The 17,543-nt window shown below is 45.8% G+C and overlaps 4 non-coding genes across 4 annotated transcripts; all 4 read right to left on the bottom strand.

The window, feature by feature from the left end:
- Positions 1–3,694: 3,694 nt before the first annotated feature.
- On the bottom strand, positions 3,695–3,768 carry TRNAR-UCU (transfer RNA arginine (anticodon UCU)). The gene has a single exon. It is a non-coding gene; the product is annotated as a tRNA-Arg (tRNA).
- Positions 3,769–9,103: 5,335 nt separating this feature from the next.
- TRNAA-UGC (transfer RNA alanine (anticodon UGC)) lies at positions 9,104–9,176 on the bottom strand. Its single transcript has one exon. It is a non-coding gene; the product is annotated as a tRNA-Ala (tRNA).
- A 5,440-nt stretch (positions 9,177–14,616) lies between these two features.
- Positions 14,617–14,689, bottom strand: TRNAK-UUU (transfer RNA lysine (anticodon UUU)). Its single transcript has one exon. It is a non-coding gene; the product is annotated as a tRNA-Lys (tRNA).
- Positions 14,690–15,489: 800 nt separating this feature from the next.
- Positions 15,490–15,563, bottom strand: TRNAD-GUC (transfer RNA aspartic acid (anticodon GUC)). Its single transcript has one exon. It is a non-coding gene; the product is annotated as a tRNA-Asp (tRNA).
- Between the last annotated feature and the right edge of the window lie 1,980 nt (positions 15,564–17,543).

Below are 17,543 nucleotides of genomic sequence, written 5' to 3'. Positions count from 1 at the left end.
TACCTATCAGGTGTTTTCTTTATTTTAGGTTTCATTAATTTTATAACCATTATCCTTAACACGCGCGGACCCGGAATGACCATGCATAGATTATCCCTATCCGTTCGGTTCGTTTCAGTGACAGCATTCCTACCTTTACCACCTCCTCTCGTACCGGCGGGTGCAATTACCATGTCATCAACCGATTGAAACTCTAATATCATCTCTTCTGACCCTGCTGGAGGAGGGGACCCTATCTTATACTAGCATCCTTCTCGGCTCCCCGGTTATCTAGAGGTTCATACTTTTATTCCGTCAGGACTTGGTATCATTAGTTATATCGTCTCCACTCTCCCCAGAAAACCTGTCTTCGGTTATTCAGGCACGGTGTATGCCATGATCAGTATTGGAGTTCCTGGATTTACTGCTCGGGCTTATTATACGTCTACTGTAGGCTCAGACGTGGATACACGTGCCTACTTCACGGCGGCCATCATGATTATTGTCGTGCTTATTGGAATCAAGGTTCCTAGTCGGATTGCCATCATGTGGGGAGGCTCAATATAATACAAAACACTCATGTCATTTGCAGTAGGGTCTACTTTTCCGTTTACTATAGGAGGACTTACTGGTATAGTCTCGGCTAATTTCGGGATAGACGTTGCTCTATATGATACTTATCACGTGGCTGCATATTCCTATCATGCATTTCTTACGGGAGCTGTTTCTGCTTTATTCGTAGGGTTCTACTACCGGATAGGTAAAATGCCTGGTCTTTAATACCTAGAGACTTCGGGTTAAATTTATCTTTGGATTACTTTCCTTGGAGCGAATCTGACTCTCTCTCTCACGCATCTCCCAGGTCCTTCGGGCATGCCATGTTGCATCCCTGATTATCCAGATGCTTACGTCGGACGGAATGCCTCAAGTAGTTTCGGCCCTTATGTTCTCGTACCGGGGATCCCTCGTTCTTTTGTAGTAGTTTTCAAAACTTCGAGCAGTGGGAACAAGTGTGCTCTAAGTCCTCGGGCTGGTGAATAGAATTCAACCACATTCGAATGGATGGTATAAAGCCCTCCAGCTTTTCATACTTTTGGAGAACTTTCAGCTATCAGGGAAACCAGTCTTAAGCAACCGGAACCACCGAATGGAACATGCCTGATTCCTATTTTTCGCCGCTTGTAACCTTGCCCTTAGCTGTCAGTTCTGGTTACGCAAATCACTTTGGCGTTCAGCCGCGTACCATCATCGGGTCCTCCCCAATGATAAGCTTGGTGCTTGACCGGCAGAGAAAAGTGGTCCGCATCCGCAAAAGACGAGCAGATCCTGCAGCGAAGAGAACTTGAACTTTTACGCATAATGAAGAACAAAGGAAAGATACCAGAATACCGAAACAAACTACTACAAATAGAAGGACAATCCATTCCGTATTAGCTTTCTCGTTCGCTACTTCGTCTTCAACTGTTCCATAGAATTAGAACAGAAACGACGTCCAACTTGCTGCATGTGTTAGGCATATTGCTAGCGTTCATTCCGGGCCAAGATCAAGCCCAGTTCTTTAGTCAATCCCTGCCATACGAGGGAGGCAGGTTGATGATCTCTTAGTAAGTTATTAGCCAAAGCTAATAACCGTAAGCGGAACGGCCACTGACAAGGCGGATCATCCTACATTCCGGATACTTTCCCGGCCGGTGCAACGGCCGAAGATGCGGAAGATAAGGGCCGGGATCCTGATAGGCCAAAGCTGCTTGCTTTTCGGAAATACTTCTTATTGTAGTTACAGTTTTGTCTGGCGGCAAGGGTCAATAGCGAAAGAGCGCTTGAAGTGCCATGGCTTTCCCTTGGCTGTTGGTGAGAATACTCCCGCCCGTCATTCGCCGCTGTCGGTCGTTGCGACGACTACGGAAAAAGAAAAGTCCAATAATTGATCAAAAGGCTACTAATACGAATTGAAATAGCCTCAAAATGATGCCATCGTTTCCGCTAGAGAAATCAACGATATGACCTACAGAAGTTTACCCCCAATCGACCTGCGGCCTGGATGTCGTAAGATATTGGCTAGCAGTGGTTTGGTTTGCAGCATCATTTATGCATTCATTGTGGCTGAAGAAGCGGTCTACTATAAGATCCAGCAGTGAGTTGGGCTAAGCCGTGATCCCCTTTTTGCAAAATAAAATATACCCCCTTTCCCCCCAATAATTGAGATAGTCGTCGTTTTTGCTTCCAACACTATGGATGGTTAGAATGTATACAGCCTGTAGCTGTTGTACTGCTCGTAGCCCTCGTTACGTTATTTTGTGCCGCTTCATCGTTGAGTCTTCTTGCCCAACCTTTTCGTTAGTAGTGTTTGCAGTAATGGGTGTAATCTCCCGCCAGGTCTCCGGTTTCACTTCCGCTGCTGTAATGACATGTGCCCATTCTTCCGCCCGCGCAAGCAAGCAAGCAAGCAAGCAAGCAAGCAAGCAAGCAAGAAGGGGAACTCCAAAGAGGCAAAGAATTAGCAATGCCCACAGCCTCGGTAGCGTAGCAGGATCTTCCAGTGAGTGTTGAATAAGCAAAATATACGAGGCCATTGGACCTCATCAAACTCTTTTGCGACACCTTTTCGTTCGACTAAACAAATCAGCGAGACCGTGCTGCTGCTGCGTGGGACCTCAAACAGTTGCCTGATACTTCAGGCGTGTAAATAAGAAAATCCAAATAACAATTGTTACGTTTATAGCCTATAACTGGCTTGATCCGGCTTTCTTTCTTGGGCGAGGCCCGAAAGAAAAGAAAAGAAAAGAAAAGAAGCCGTTTAAAGTCTGACAGACTGTAAAAGAGTAAGTATTAGCCATGGTGATTCTATTTTGTTCTTCTTAATATATTAAAAGTTATTACTTCGGAAACGGTAGAGCCTCTAGCAAGCCGGTGGTGCAAGCGAATAAGGTGAATGGGACCCTACTTTTCTATCGGGAGTATTTCGTTTTATGAAAAAACCTCATAAAGCCCGTATATGCCCGGGTTCATATATCAAAATAAACCCTAATCTTGGCTCGGAAAGTCGAAGCGGGAAGTGGCCGAATGAAAAAAGCGTTTGATTTCAGTAAATCCGCTTTCAAAAGAGAGATTCGAATCGTATCTCCTCCCTTAATGCCAAAGTATACTTCGTATTCAAGAAGGAAAAACGAAGTGCAATGAGTTTAATGGTGCTCGACCTTTCATGCGATTAGGAAATTCCACGGCAATGGTCCCGCGAATTCGAGAAGTTACCACCGGAATGGCCAGCCCAATTGCGAATTCCGCAACTGCCACCGTTAACACTAGTAAAGTGAGTGATTAACCCATCATATCATCCGAATAGACAGAAAATACCGGAGAGTTCAAATTGACAGCCAATAACATTAACTCAATTAGCGTCGGCATAATAGTAATATTCCTTCTATTTGAGAGAATTCCCTGAATACCTGAAAGAGAGGAAATCATGGAAAATGTCAAATATTTGACCAGATCCGTAAGAAAAAGTCTTTCTTCGTTTCATAAAAATCGTAGTGAGATTGGTTCTTTATAATCATGGCTGTTTAAAAAGAAGTGAAAAGGGGCAAGTAATCCCATATACCAATATAGCGAAAAGTGACCGAAGCATGATGCAGGTTCGGTTGAAAGGAAGAACCCGCTAGCCCGCCCTGAACAAGGGCAAAGCATTCCGTAGGTATATAATCTAATGTGCACTTTCCGCATCCTACAGGACTTGAACCTGTGACCTTCAACTTAGAAGGTTGTTGCTCTATCCGACTGAGCTAAGGATGCTGTGCATTACAAACACTTCTAGGCTTTTCAGTTAAGTCAGGTAAAACTTGCTTGCCTTTTCGCCGAAAAAGCAATAGAAAAAAGTTATGAATACAAGAAAGAAGAAACCGCAACCGCAGCCCTGGATGATTCTTCCTGAAGTAAGTTCTAAAGAATGCCCTAACCAGATTGATTTATCCATTTCACGTAATTCGGTCGGTTACGTGTTTTTCATAGCACCTTTCATGTCGTGCCACATAAAGATGGATTACCTAAAATCAGTTGAATTCCTAAATCATGAAAACAACTTTCACACGACGGCATCAAACGGGGCAAATCATCCATCTAGGAAGAACAGGATGTGGTTCCCAAAGAATGCTTTGACACCAGTGTTTCCTTCCTGTACTCCAGTGTTTTCGGAGCATCCTAATGGTTACACAAAATGGTCAAAACCTTAAAGACTTTGGGATTATTAGAAACGAATACTTCCCACACGTGTTCTCTAGGAGAGATTAGTCTCCCGCGAGTGCCTAAAGAATAGACAATCGACACTTTCTTTTTCAACGAAGGGAGTCCTTCACATTCCCATAGCCCTTTCTCTCTAGCTTTCTCTTGCTATACCGTCGCCGTTGCTGTTCTCAACCCTTTCATAATGTTACGCGGGCAGGAGAGCACTGAGGTAAAGTAACGGACGAGGGGGCACTATGATGGGTGGAAGGGGCGGGCCGGTGATTTTCAAGAGCGGATACCTATCCCTAAACAAGGCACAAACCTTATCGACATACAGGTTCCTACTTGCTTGAAGGCCTATTAGCACAACTTTGTTGAAGATCGCCCAAAGTAGTACCTTCCTATAAATGTCAACGTCCAGTGTTCGCTCAACAATGTTATCCCTAGAATCCTCGAAAATTCATTGTCAGAAGCCCGGAAGACCCCTTGTAAGAACAGGAACCTGCCTTAGGCAAGCTACCACTTCACTTGGCCGGCAAGCTACCTGAATCTGCCGGTTCTTCGTAATGAGGAGAGGCCGGATCTCGATTCGTGCACTTTCCTATTGCCAGGTGGCTTCCTGGCCCTACCACTTTTGTTTTCAAAGGTGCTAGTTTTTTGTTTGTTTTGTTTTTTTGGCTGGCGCTTCAGTCATGAAATGAGTAACGAATAATAATAATATTCCGGCTGCGCGCTGTACTTTTCACTAACGCTTTTCGATGAAGCGGTTCATCGTGGCATGACTCGCCGCTTTCATTAACAGAATGGCTTTCTGCTGCTGCATAGGAGCGCGAAAGCAGCACCCATGTTGGCTGGGCTGGGCTGGGCTGGGCTGGGCTGGCGAAGTCTCAACACCCGTGCGTGCGTGCGTGCGTGCGTGCGTGCGTGCGTGCCCTCTATGAGCTGCAAGTACCTACCCGCATAATTTCCTTTAAGAGACCCTATTACATGACTAGGTCATTCCTTAACAGTGTGTGGAAGGTTAGAGAACCATCCACGAGGACCAGCCCGAAAAGAAAAGCTGCCTCCTGAACAAGTCACCTATAGCGTTGACGTGGACAAGCCCGGGATGCGCCCTCAGAGGCTGACCTGCGGCCGGCGGAAGAAGCGGAAAACCGCTCTTCTTTTCTTTGGCACTCTGGATCCACCTGCTAAACAAGCGGTGCTCCAGAAACCAGCAAATCGCCTACCAAAGATAGACAGGGAAAGCGTGTTCTGAAAGCAGCAGGCAGCACCGATAGCTCAATCGGATAGAGTACCTGGCTTCGAACCAGGTGGTTAGAGGTTCAAGTCCCCTTCGGTGCACACAAACCTTCCTTGAATGTTTCATAGAACGGTGTTGTTCTCCGGGAATTCTCGGTCGGCATGTTGGAGTGTCGGAGCCAAACCTTAATCTCATTTAAGTGGTATGGCGCTGCTAGATGACATTTGGTTCATTATCTTCTTCATACATAGAGGTAGGCAATTTCAGGCGCTACAACCCTACCTTAACCGGGCCACTTCACGTTTGGTTATTATTAACGTGAGAAATCGATAGGACCAAGTAAATTAGCGTACCATTGGTTTGCTGCTTTCTTTGAGGTCCTTTCCAATTCGTTTCTGCAAACTCCTTTCTTTTCACCTAGTGAGAGGAAAGTGCCTTAAGAAGGCATTTCAAGACGAAAGTAGGTTGGTTGTGAGCAGCTGACTATATGCGCCCCTCGCACACTGTCTTAGCATAAACTGCGGGACGGGATTCATCAAATAAATAGGGGCGGCGGCCCGGCCCGGCCCGGCCCGGCCCGGCCGGATGAAGCCGGCCAAAAGGCAGGCACAAGCCAAAGAACGACGATATCGGCCTTCATGCTTGCTTGCTTGCTTGCTTGCTTGCTGCCGTTGTATATCACCGCATGAAGGCCTAGAAATCCACATGAAGCAAGCACGATGAACCGCTTCTTCCGCATGAACCGCCTTCTTGCTTGCTTGCTTGCTTGCTTGCTTGCTTGATGAAGCCGCACGGTTCAACGCCAAGGAATAAAGGCAAAGTAACCGGCCGGCTCGTAAGTAATTATTTAATTTCAGGAGAATAGTTCCAATGGTAGAACAATGGTCTCCAAAACCAAAGGTTAAGGGTTCGAATCCCTTTTCTCCTGATTACCTGGCTTGGTACGAAGAGGTTGCGGGTCTCTTTACCTTGTTTTATCACCGGAATAGTCGAGACGACCTAGAATAGGCCTCTCTCCAAGTCCATACATGTCTATTGCCAGGGTTCTTCCTCATCCATAATACTCTGCTTTCCAGATCTCGAGGATGTTGGAGTAGAACAGGCGGCATATAATTCAAAAGAACCATCGGTATCAGTACCGATGCCGTACATGGTACTATTATGTATGTATGTATGTTAGGATACGCATCAGAGTAAAATGACGTAGCTTCGCCACTATCTAGTTGGATTTCCATTGAAACATTACCAAATTAGATTTTCCGCACCTATTTCTTTCAGAACAGCTAGCCAAGTCAGACCTTGGGCCTATCTCTATAGGTTGGTTTTTCAGATCCCATCACTCCAGGCTCAGTCGATCTTGGATCTTGCTCAATAGATCATATCTTTGGTATCTCACTGCCTGCGGTTCATCGCTGAAGGCGTTTGTTTAACTGTCTGTGCGGGGTCCATCGCTTCGCCTAGTCCTTGCACATGGTAGCACTTGGTTGCACTCATTCCTTCTTCGCATGGCTTAATGCATGCAAGAAGTATCCGTTCCGTAAAGGCAACGTTTCTCCAAGAAAGAAGAGCGAGGCATGCGGCGTTGCCGATGAAAGGCGGCGATGCCTTCCAAGCCGAGTGAGAAGAATGACTCAGACAAGAAGGCTATGAATGAGCAATGCTTTGAATGCCGCCTTAGGATCCTGGAGTAAAAGGATTCGAACCTTTGCGTGTCGGTATCAAAAACCGATGCCTTACCGCTTGGCTATACTCCATACAGTGGTAACCAAGGAAGAGAAGCAAAGCTCAGAGAACGGAATTTGCTTGCTGGGCGCAGCAAAGTAGTGAAAGACTGGCGAGTTAGGTATGGCAAGTAAATAGGCTTAGTAGGGCTCGAACCTACAATATTACCGTTATGAGCGGTACGTTTCAACCAATTAAACTATAAGCCCACTGCTGGCTGGCTGGCTGGCTGTTAGCCCTCTCAAGTAATGGAGTCGATGGATCTGTTGAGGGCAAAGCAGCCATATTTTTCTCCTTGAAAGATTAAGGACATAAACTTTTCAAATAGCTACACCTGGTTCTGGACCGATTGATGTGGATACAGAAGAGCAGGATGTGCTACCCATCATGGATAGCATAGTTCGAGCAACACTGAACTGAAAGGTATGACTGAAGTGTAATCGTTTTGTTGGCAGGCAAATAGACGACATATTCCTAGGGGGTTTTTTACCGATGCAGCACGCACGAAAAAATCGACTCGACTTTTCTTCGATGATTTAGACAGAGATTTCACCACCTACCACGAGTGGAATGGCAAGGTTCTGCCAGGACACCCAGCGGCAAGACAACCGTGAAAGGAAAGGCAGGGCCAAAGGATTATCATCCATCTCAGCCAGCGCGGAAAGAAAAGAAAAGAAGAGCTCTGCTTGCTCTTTTTGACAATAATTTCGCTACTCCAGTCATGGGCAGCATTATTACATGCATAGGGCGGACCCGAGCTCTTTTCGCTGCAGTTTTCCCTACGGCTTTCCTCCCCTCCTTTGGAAGTGTCAGCTAACTCCTGGAATCCCCCTTTCCCTCCTTCTAAGAAAACCATGCTCGGTTAGATCAGTGTGGACTGATGTTTCGTTCCACTGCTGCTGGAAAAGCCGCCAAATTCGTCACTGACTGGAGAGCGGGAACGACTCACTATCTCGTCTTATTCTCAGAGGCGAGAATGCTCTCAAATGGCTAACGGTGCTTTCAACTAAAGTTCCATTTCTTAACACAGCGAGGCTTATACTGTTTATTCGTACGACAATGCGCGACGCTCCACTATCCCATTGAAAAAGGATTCCGCAATCATTTACGTACTTAAACGCAGACTGAGTAATAGTAATTCATGCCATTCCTCGGGCTCAGACCACAGAGCTTCCTAGGAACTGGGAAAATGCTATAAATCTGTTTAAATAGCTTCGCTTTTTGCCCTAAAAGTCGCTCTGAAAATGTCACTTAGAGTGTTTTGACTAAGGGAAACAAAACCCACTAGACGAACAGCTACTAATATTTCCTCATTATATATTATTATTCATTCCAAACTCAAAACGCTAGAAATTGAAATAGCAAATAAAATCAATTCGCGCGTAAATCGTACTTATATTCTGTTGCTCTTCCTTGTCTGTTCTCGATATTCATGGCAGTTTCTTGGCCTTCATGCAGGCAAGCAAAAGGGCGGGCGCCACCAGCATGCATTTCTGGACTCGTGCCCGAAGAAAAGAAGCGGGCGGTAAGAAGCGGTTTTCATCATCCGGCGGGAGTGAAAAGAAAAGTTAGGTCGGGAGGTAGTGCACGCTCGCTGGTCCTGATATCAAAATTCTCGCCTTCGTGCCGTGTGTGTCTGGTTTCAATGAATTCCGCATGAAGGGGTGCGTGCGCGCAGGCAACAAGCCTGCCCTGGCAATTCCGGCCATAATCTGCGTGCGGTTTTCATCATCATGAAGGCCTTCATGATGAAAAAGGGGTTGGCGGGTTTGATGAACCGGTTGGTTTTCATCCGGATGAACCGGTTGGTTTTCATCCGGATGAACCGGCGGGTTAGCTTGCCCGTGAGGGCAGGCAGCTCTTTGTCCGCACGTATGTCGCCCGGGGAACCGGGCGGGGGATCTGCTGGATTTCTATCTAATGTGCCAATCTGTATACGAATGGAGACGATCGGACTTGAACCGATAACTTCATACTTGCAAAACATGCGTTCTACCGATTGAACTACGCCCCCATCCTCGTTCCATATGCAACACGTATCATATGGGCAAACACTGCTTGCTTGCTTGCTTGCTTGCTTGCTTGCTTGCTTGCTTGCTGCGGGAGGAGCTATTGTTTATACGTGCGTGCGTGCGTGCGTGCGTGCGTGCCCCCCTTTCTTCTTTTTACAGAGTTTAGGCTTTATCTAAGACATCCCGTCCTGTCGAAACTATGTCATACATAAAGGTGTGTCGTTGGCAGGTTCACTTTTGGTTTACCACTTCGATCGTATCGGCGCTAGAGAGAAGTCGCTTTCTCGAGAGCCGGCTACCTCATCATCTTGAAACTTCATTCCGCTCCTCTGGCCGCCTTACCCTGTTCTCTGCAAGAACCCCAAGGAGACGGGTTGTTGATTGCGCTTGCTTGATTGGCACCTCTAGTACGACACATCTTTCAGAATACGAGCGAATGCTCGGATCAGTAGATTCGAGCTCCTTATTCAGGAGTTGAGAAGTACGCAGGGCGGGCCTGCCGCTCGGCTATGACCTCGTTTCTTGAGCTAGAGGGGAATTTCACGAAATGGGTTGGCAAGAGCAGCAGACAGCAACTCGTATCACTCTCGTAATTCAGAGAAGAGAAAATGGGATTCGAACCCTCAACTTTTGCTCTTAGAGATCATTATTCCGGGAACCACTCTCCCAAACTAAATAGTTATTTCCCTACGTAGGAAAGTTCCAATGCGGGGTCTGGATCCAGTCGAGGCGCCGAGAGCCGCAGGCGTACCGCGTATTCTATTTACCAGTTTCTCCGGAAGGTCATGTCTGGGAACTTTGACTTGATAGTGTAGTGTGACGAGGCGAGAATTCTCGCTTTCCAAGAGAGAGTTGGTCAAACCCAACCCTAATTGCTCGGATAGCAACCAATGCACATTGCTGAGTGATAAGGTGGTTTTCCATGCTTGCTGCGAAGAGGCTTGCTTTCCTGAAAAAGCCGCTGTATACAGTGATTCTCAGACCACGCAGTATCAAAAGCTCTATCAGATATGTATAAGAAGACCCTGTTTGAGTCATTGGGTCATCCGCTGGTTCATCCTGAGTTCCTGTTCAAGAACCTTATAGCGGAGCTATATTCTCACTGTACGACAATAGAACCCTAGCGCTACTAAAGACCATCAAGGTGGTAGATGACATTAAGATGCAGTATAGTATTATGCGGGTACATCGAAACAGCAGCAGAGCCAAGGGAGTATCTTGAAAAGCAGCTGGGCTTCAAGGCCCCTAAAGAAGAGATATATAACGCGTATCATTGGGTGCCGCAAGAAAAGAAAAGAAAAGAAAAGAAGGGGATCCTATTCCTTCCTGTTGAGCACTCCTTTTTCTTGAAGAAGTGGAAAGAGAGGTTGTCCCCCCATTGTAGGAGCGAAGAAAGCTAGTAATTTTCACGCACGAAGGAAAGTCCTAGTAGATCACTACAATGTCGTAGTGACATCTTTGTGTGGGTTTGTAATCGATAAAGTGTACGGTAATTTCGATTACTTTAAACAAGCCATAAATCTTAAGATGAAACAGTGCTGCTTTCAAATTACATGTAGCGACGACAGAGCCGCTGGAGAGGAGAGGAGAGGAGAGGAGAGGAGAGGAGAAAACTATGCGTTGACATAAATTAGAAATCACTATTAAAATATTTTCGTGGTCTTATCTACCACTTAGGGATCCTTCAGGCCGGCCGGAGTTCACTATACTCCGGTCACCTATTATTTTCTTTCGAGAACCAGTCCAAGCAACCTAGATATGTTTGCTATTAATTGCTGTAGTTTATTTGATCTTCAATTTTGTTGGTTGTTGGGCATAAGTACAATACCCACGCCGAAAGTTCACGCTAACTTGCGTCCTGGACATATCGTCACGTGCTGAGATATTAAAAGAAGAGTCGGATATTGAATCATTCGGCCCTTTCTTGTGCAATCTGTCGTCTTGGCAGGATGGAGGCCTTGGACCTAGTATTTGAAAGTTTAAGGCTGTTTATTCTGTCTTTTCAGACATCATTAGGGCACTGGAAAGGGTAGTACTTGATATACGCCAGATACCGATGGTTACTGGTTCCAGTCCTCGGCTGTTCCAGACTTCGGGGCCTAATGCCTAAGGAGGACTTGGTTCACTAGCTTTTCTTCAGGAAAATCTGGTTAGCTCGTCGAAAGACGCTAGGGGGCTCATGTCGCTACTTTTTGAACCTAGAAGCTGGTGGCCAGGTAGTTGCGAGCTGTTACGGCCGTCGGAATCTTTTTCTGACTTTTTGATTCGTAACGCCTTAAATCTCTAAATTTAGTTTAAGGAAGAAGAAGAAGAAGAAGAAGAAGAGGTTGGGCAGAAAGCAGCTTGAGCCTGTTGGTTTTTAGCTATTCGGCGTACAAATAGGCAGTGCGTGGATAGAATTGTTGTCAAAGGACTTCAACAACAACAAGGTGCCTCGATCTCCGGAATGCCCTTATTTATTATAGGGCGTAAATAGAATAAATAGGTGGGAAACTCTCCCAGCAGCCCAGGCAAGGATCTCTCTCTCTTTTCCTAGTACCGTTATTTCCCTTCAGGTAAGGTATTCCAGAGGTATTCCGTTAGAAAGACAATCCATTTTTTATGTGATGTGACACATGATTTTTCTCATTAATTATGAAACACTCGATTCCTCTGTTATTACTTCATTTCCCACGACTATCTGTCATATTTCCCTTGATTACAAACCTATTCTTTGCTTAGCATTTAAGAGAATGTGAGATACCACCTTTCAATACAATAATTGTACAGGTTAGAGTATAAGGACAAAAATCATTTACCAATGTAGGTAAAGTGACCGCCTCAAATCAAAAAGGTATGATGATGAAACTTACTAAAATTATTTACCAAAAAAGAAACCACCATGTAATGTAAGGTGCGATACGTAACGGCAGACGGCGTTGCAACGAACCAATAAGCTAAGCGTGGCAGATTTGTTTGCAATATAGAAAAGAACGGTTTGGTGACGAAACCAAACCGTTTCTCTTTCCATGTCAATGAAGGTTTATTGCATCATTCAAATGAATACGAATCGGGATTATAGGGACATAAGCTTATAAAATAACTACACCTGATTCTAAACCAGTTGATGCAAATACGATCGAAAGAAGAGCGAGATGTGCTAATAGCAAGATACCCCTCATGGATAGCATGGTCCGAGCAAAGCCACTCGAAATCTTGACTGAACTATAACCAGCCATCATATTAGCAAATAAACATATTCCTAAGCTTAGTGCACGAAAACGATAGAGGATTAACTCCGAAAATACTGGGAAAGGCGCTAACGGTGGAGGTACACCCGGCAGTAATAAGAGACTGAAAGGATGAGGCCCATGTGTTTAAGACCCCACTACGATAGTTCCAAGAGAAAGAGAGAATAGAGAACCCAAAATAATAATAGAATGACTTATTACCATAAAACTATAAAGTACCATACCTTACAAATTACGAAATAATGGAAAGGTAAAAGTAACGAGGATCGGGAGAGAAGACTATTATTTCGAAACGCCACTAATTTATTCGTTCACTAGATTGGGCACGAAATCATAAGTCATCTCCACTAGGGATTACCAAGCATTCAGTACTAAGTGTCCTCCATTCGAGGTCACCAAGTGAACTAGGAGCGGGATTAAACTGGTAGTGGGTGACATAGATGGAGAGGAATTGATAAATAAAAGATACGGATTTCCTATATGGATGGAAATCGATAGAATAATGGCAGGTTATTCCGGTAGACTGTAAGCCGTGATGAATTGAAGGGTTTTGTTCCAACATGCATGAAAGAGGGTTGTTCTTAACGTTTATCAATTTTTCGGACTAGCTCTGTTGAAGAGCTCGTATGAGAGTTGGCTCAACCTAGCCCCAACAATGGCAGAATATTTCCGAGATGTCAACGAGCAAGCTGTACCTTTATTCATTGACAACATCTTCCGCTTCGCCCAAAATCGCGGAATCAGAAGTCTCTGCTTTCTTTTTGGCAGGTAGAATGCCGATGAAAACCGCTTCTTCGGCCGTCAAGCAAGCAAGCAAGCAAGCAAGCAAGCAAGCCGTGGGTTATCAACTGGTTCTTCCCGGCCGGCCAGGTCTCTATAGGAAAGAATTCCAGATCAATAACTTCCATTCAAGCGCACCTGCGGATGATCTGACTGACCTAGCCCCCGCTACAACCATTTGCACACCTAGATGCTACTACTGCGCCGCTTTCGAGAAGATTAGCAGAAGAATATCTATGCGGCCCATTCATTCGTCTTCATGAGGCGGTGAGGGCCAAAAAAAAAGCCAAGACAGCTTCGGAGCGAACTCTGTTACCAGAGCCGAGAACAGCTTTAGACAATTCCGTCAGGCACCACGAAGGGCTGGCTTGAGAAGTATCGCAAGACTTGACTTTCTGCGCCCTACTCTCAATGAGTCAAACTCTCCGTATCCATTACTCTTTTACAATCGATTATTTGATAGATCTGGAATGTGATGAGATACACTCTAATCATCTCATAGGACCGCCCCGATGAAAACCAGCAGACCTAATCACCTTACGATGGTTAGCGGAATTCTCTCTCGGTAAATTGGGTCAATGAGACCATCGGCGTTCGTTTCAGAATCGGATAGTTACACGTCCCACATCCACTAGTCGCCGGGCCACCGAACATTGCTTCAACCATAAGGCAGCCAGAAAATTGGACCTTTAGTTTAGTTAGGTTTTCATCGCTTTCCGCACGCCTGGTAGAAAGCGGGTCGACCTTCCCCCCATTTACTTTATTTCATAGAAGCAATAGCGGCATGTATAGTGCTCGGTCTATCTAATTTGTATCGGAACGAAAGCAGCAGCAATGAACCGCTTCATCCGCGAGTCTTCCATCGACAAAGGACTGGCTCTGGCTCACGACGAATGCAAGCTGGAAAACACGGAACTCGGTACTTGGTTAGTGAAACCATGCATGAAAAATCAAGTTACCTACTACTGGATTCGAACCAATGACTTTCGCCGTATGAAAGCGATACTCTAACCCCTGAGTTAAGTAGGTTGGGCAGTTTCATAGCAGCCAGCCCGTTTCATCGAGCCTCGGAAGTCAAGGCGGCCATTCTATCTACAAGATTTTCTGTCAATTCCTTTCGAAAACAACAACTTTTTTTGCTCTGCCTTTCTGACATTTTCAAACAAAAAAGAGGCAGCTCCAATCTTAGCTCTATAGGAGGGTACTACGGGCGGAAAAGCAAGCCAGCTTTTTCCCTCGTCCTCGAGCGGTTCAGCGAGCGCGCTTTCGAATGGATGATGTCGAGGCGTAAGGTGAGTGCAAGGGGCAACTTAACTGTACAGCCTAGCCACGTTTACAGATGGCCCCTTCAACAACACAACTGGGCCGAAGCGGAGTGATCTTTGAAGTACACTTTCTTTTGTAATCATGTAATTACTATAAGTCTCAAGTCTGGGTGTAGCAGGACTTGAACCTGCGACCATTAGATTAAAAGCCCAATGCTCTACCAACTGAGCTATACACCCAAATGTATTGTATTACTATTACTAATTATAAGATAGATTTCTATGTGGTAATTGAACGAAAAAGAACAACTCTGACCCGGTTCGCCGGGCATATCGCGATGGCATTATATTAGTATATATAAATGAATGTTATATAGGTAACTATCCTTTGATTCAGACGCTTCATTTGCTTCATGCCAACCATTAATACCCTTCTTCGCCTTTCCATGGGCTATTTTCAAAATATTCCTCTGTCGTCGTCTTAGGCAGGCTTTCACATTCCATTTGAGTTCTGATAATTGAAAGATTGCATTCTCAAGCAAGCAAGCAAGCAAGCAAGCAAGTTGGAAGGTTTTCTGGATTCAAACGATTGACTTGGTACATCACACTCTCCCATGGAGGCCTACCTGGTACTGCAAAGCCTTGCCCTTTCGTGGCCGAAAACCCCACCCATGATTTCCATGCCGAGCCTGCTTAGATAAGAGTACGTGACCTGACTTTTTGAATCAAATTGAATTGAAAGGTGGTAAAGTGGCACAAATCGATTAATTGAGGGAAGCATAAAGGCTTTAAGCAGCAGCCAAGCCAGCACGGAGGGGCAAAGAATGAGCCAACCGCCACAGAATGGGCTCTAAATGACCTAAACTAATGTTTGAACACTACGCTAAACGAGAAAAGGCATAGCCTGTGTAAAAAGGGTAGAGACTGACAAGGTTGGTTTTTCCGCTACATGCTCTACTCGGAGGGCAGAGGTGGTCGGGCTTCTTTTCCATCAATATCATCAACTCCGACTTGAGAAAACAAACTTGGCATGATGCTAACGGGGAAAACGGGGCTCGAACCCGCGACTTCTGGCGTGACAAACCAGCACTCTAACCAACTGAGCTATTTCCCCTGGAAATGGGGGATTCATCAAGCCCCCCATCCCGTACGTAGGTACAACCTATTTGTTCTCCTTTGTTTTCTCGAGATACGAATGATGTTGAAAAGGCCATCGTCGAAGCAGACGGGACGATAACTTCTGTTAAGGCAAAGCCTGGAGTAACATAACCGAATGATTATTTGGCTAATAAGAGATTTCACGCCACAAAGGTTGTCGAAGGACTAGATACGTTTCCAGTACCTGCTACTGCTCCCGCTGAGGCAATGATAGCCGCTCCTACTCCAATTAATTTCGCACCTTCTAGCGTAACTAACTATTGGGTGTCTGTTAGGGTCACGAGAGAGACTATAATGCGCTGCCAAGGGTCACTTACAAGGCGGTTCATCAAACCCGCCCCTTTTTCATCATGAAGGCCTTCATGATGAACCGGTTCATGATGAACGGGGAGCCAGCCGGAGGTATGACTGAGCGGCTTAAGGCATTGGTTTGCGGGTGAAATAGTTGTCCCTGGCAGAATTGGCTATCGACTCCAAATAACAGGTGACGGGAACATCTGGAAATTTAGTAAATAGGCAGTCCGCATTGCTTCCCTTTTGCTTTACGGAGGTTCCTTGGCTCTACCTTCAGGCAGGCAGGGTTTCTCTTTCTTCTTTTTACGCAGGCTATGTATGTAGTTCGGCTGAATCTCTCTTTCTTTGCACGCACTTTCTCTAGCCTGTTCATCGTTCAACATGTCGATTTCCATTCTAGTTCTCCACCCACTTTTGGCTTCGGTTTGCGACTGAAGGGACGAGCGCCGATCTCTTTCTGAAAGGTTAACTCGATGAAAGCGGATCTGCATTCCTTTTCGAGGGTTTATCTTGCCTTTTTTTCTCCTCAAGAGAAGAGATTGGCGGGTCGACCGGCGATGAGGATTTTGATATGCTGTGGGGAACCGATGAAGCGGGTCTGATATAATGAACCGGCTTCTAGGCGGTAAGCCTGGGCGCTCCATGTGAAGTCTCCCCTCTCGTCCCTTACAAGTCCTAGGTTTGCTTGCTTGCTTGCTTGCTTGCTTGCTTGCTCGTCAGAGTTTGATTCGCTCTCATCAGTCGAAGGGGGATCTCCGGCACGCACCTTCGCTACTCCTCCAGTGACTCTTCCGGCGCACTTGTCTCGTTGACATGAGCACGCTTTCGGTCACAAGAGTTAGATTGTGCACAAAATAAAAACTACGCGAATTGACCGCCCGCCGTTGAGTGACGAATTTGTTCATCCGGATGAAAAGGCTCGCGCGCGGGGAAGGGGAATGCCGCGGTGCATATGGTCTCGTTCGTTCGTTGGCCCATCGTTGGTTGGTTGTTGAGAACGTCAGTCAGCCGGCAAGCAAAATTTCAACTGAACCCCCCAATCGCTCAAGACTTCGATCAACGAACAGATTGTCTTGTCGTCGGCAATTCAGAAAGTGTTAAGACACCCACATGAGACGATGCGGTGGGTTCAGCGGGGGATGTTTACATTCTGAACCACGAGAAACCAGCCCTCACTCATCGTGGGGACTACGGGACCTTGGGGTCCTGTGGACCTCTTGCTCAACCCTCTAACGAAGAGGCTAGGGACCTTTTGCTAGCCTCCCCAAGCAAGCAAGCAAGCAAGCAAGCAAGCAAGCAAGAAAGTTATCCCTTACGGGAATCGAACCCGTTTCTTCGACATGAAAAGACGATGTCCTAACCACTAGACGAAAGGGACTTGGCTTTGAAAACCTGATGAAGACGTGCTTGAATCAACTCTACACCCAGCCAGATGCTTATGGCAAGAGGTTAAAGCACTACGATCTGTAGTACCTCCTCTCAATCCTAGGACCTTCGGGTTAACCATTTCCTACTATCTATAGGAGGCATAGTCTTCACAACTCTATATACGAAATTTCCGGGTTTCAAAATGAATGCCTAGATGACTCAGAAGGTCATGTCTTCAGAGAAGTTTCAGGCAGGCAGGTTACAATGCTTGTTT

The sequence above is a fragment of the Azolla caroliniana genome, unplaced genomic scaffold, assembly GCF_043228905.1.
Source record: "Azolla caroliniana isolate FFs.n. ecotype wild unplaced genomic scaffold, voAzoCaro1.0.p SCAF_27, whole genome shotgun sequence".
Classification (NCBI taxonomy): Eukaryota; Viridiplantae; Streptophyta; class Polypodiopsida; order Salviniales; family Salviniaceae; genus Azolla; species Azolla caroliniana.
Note: the sequence above shows the minus strand (reverse complement) of the source record. Positions and strands in the feature narration are given on the sequence as shown.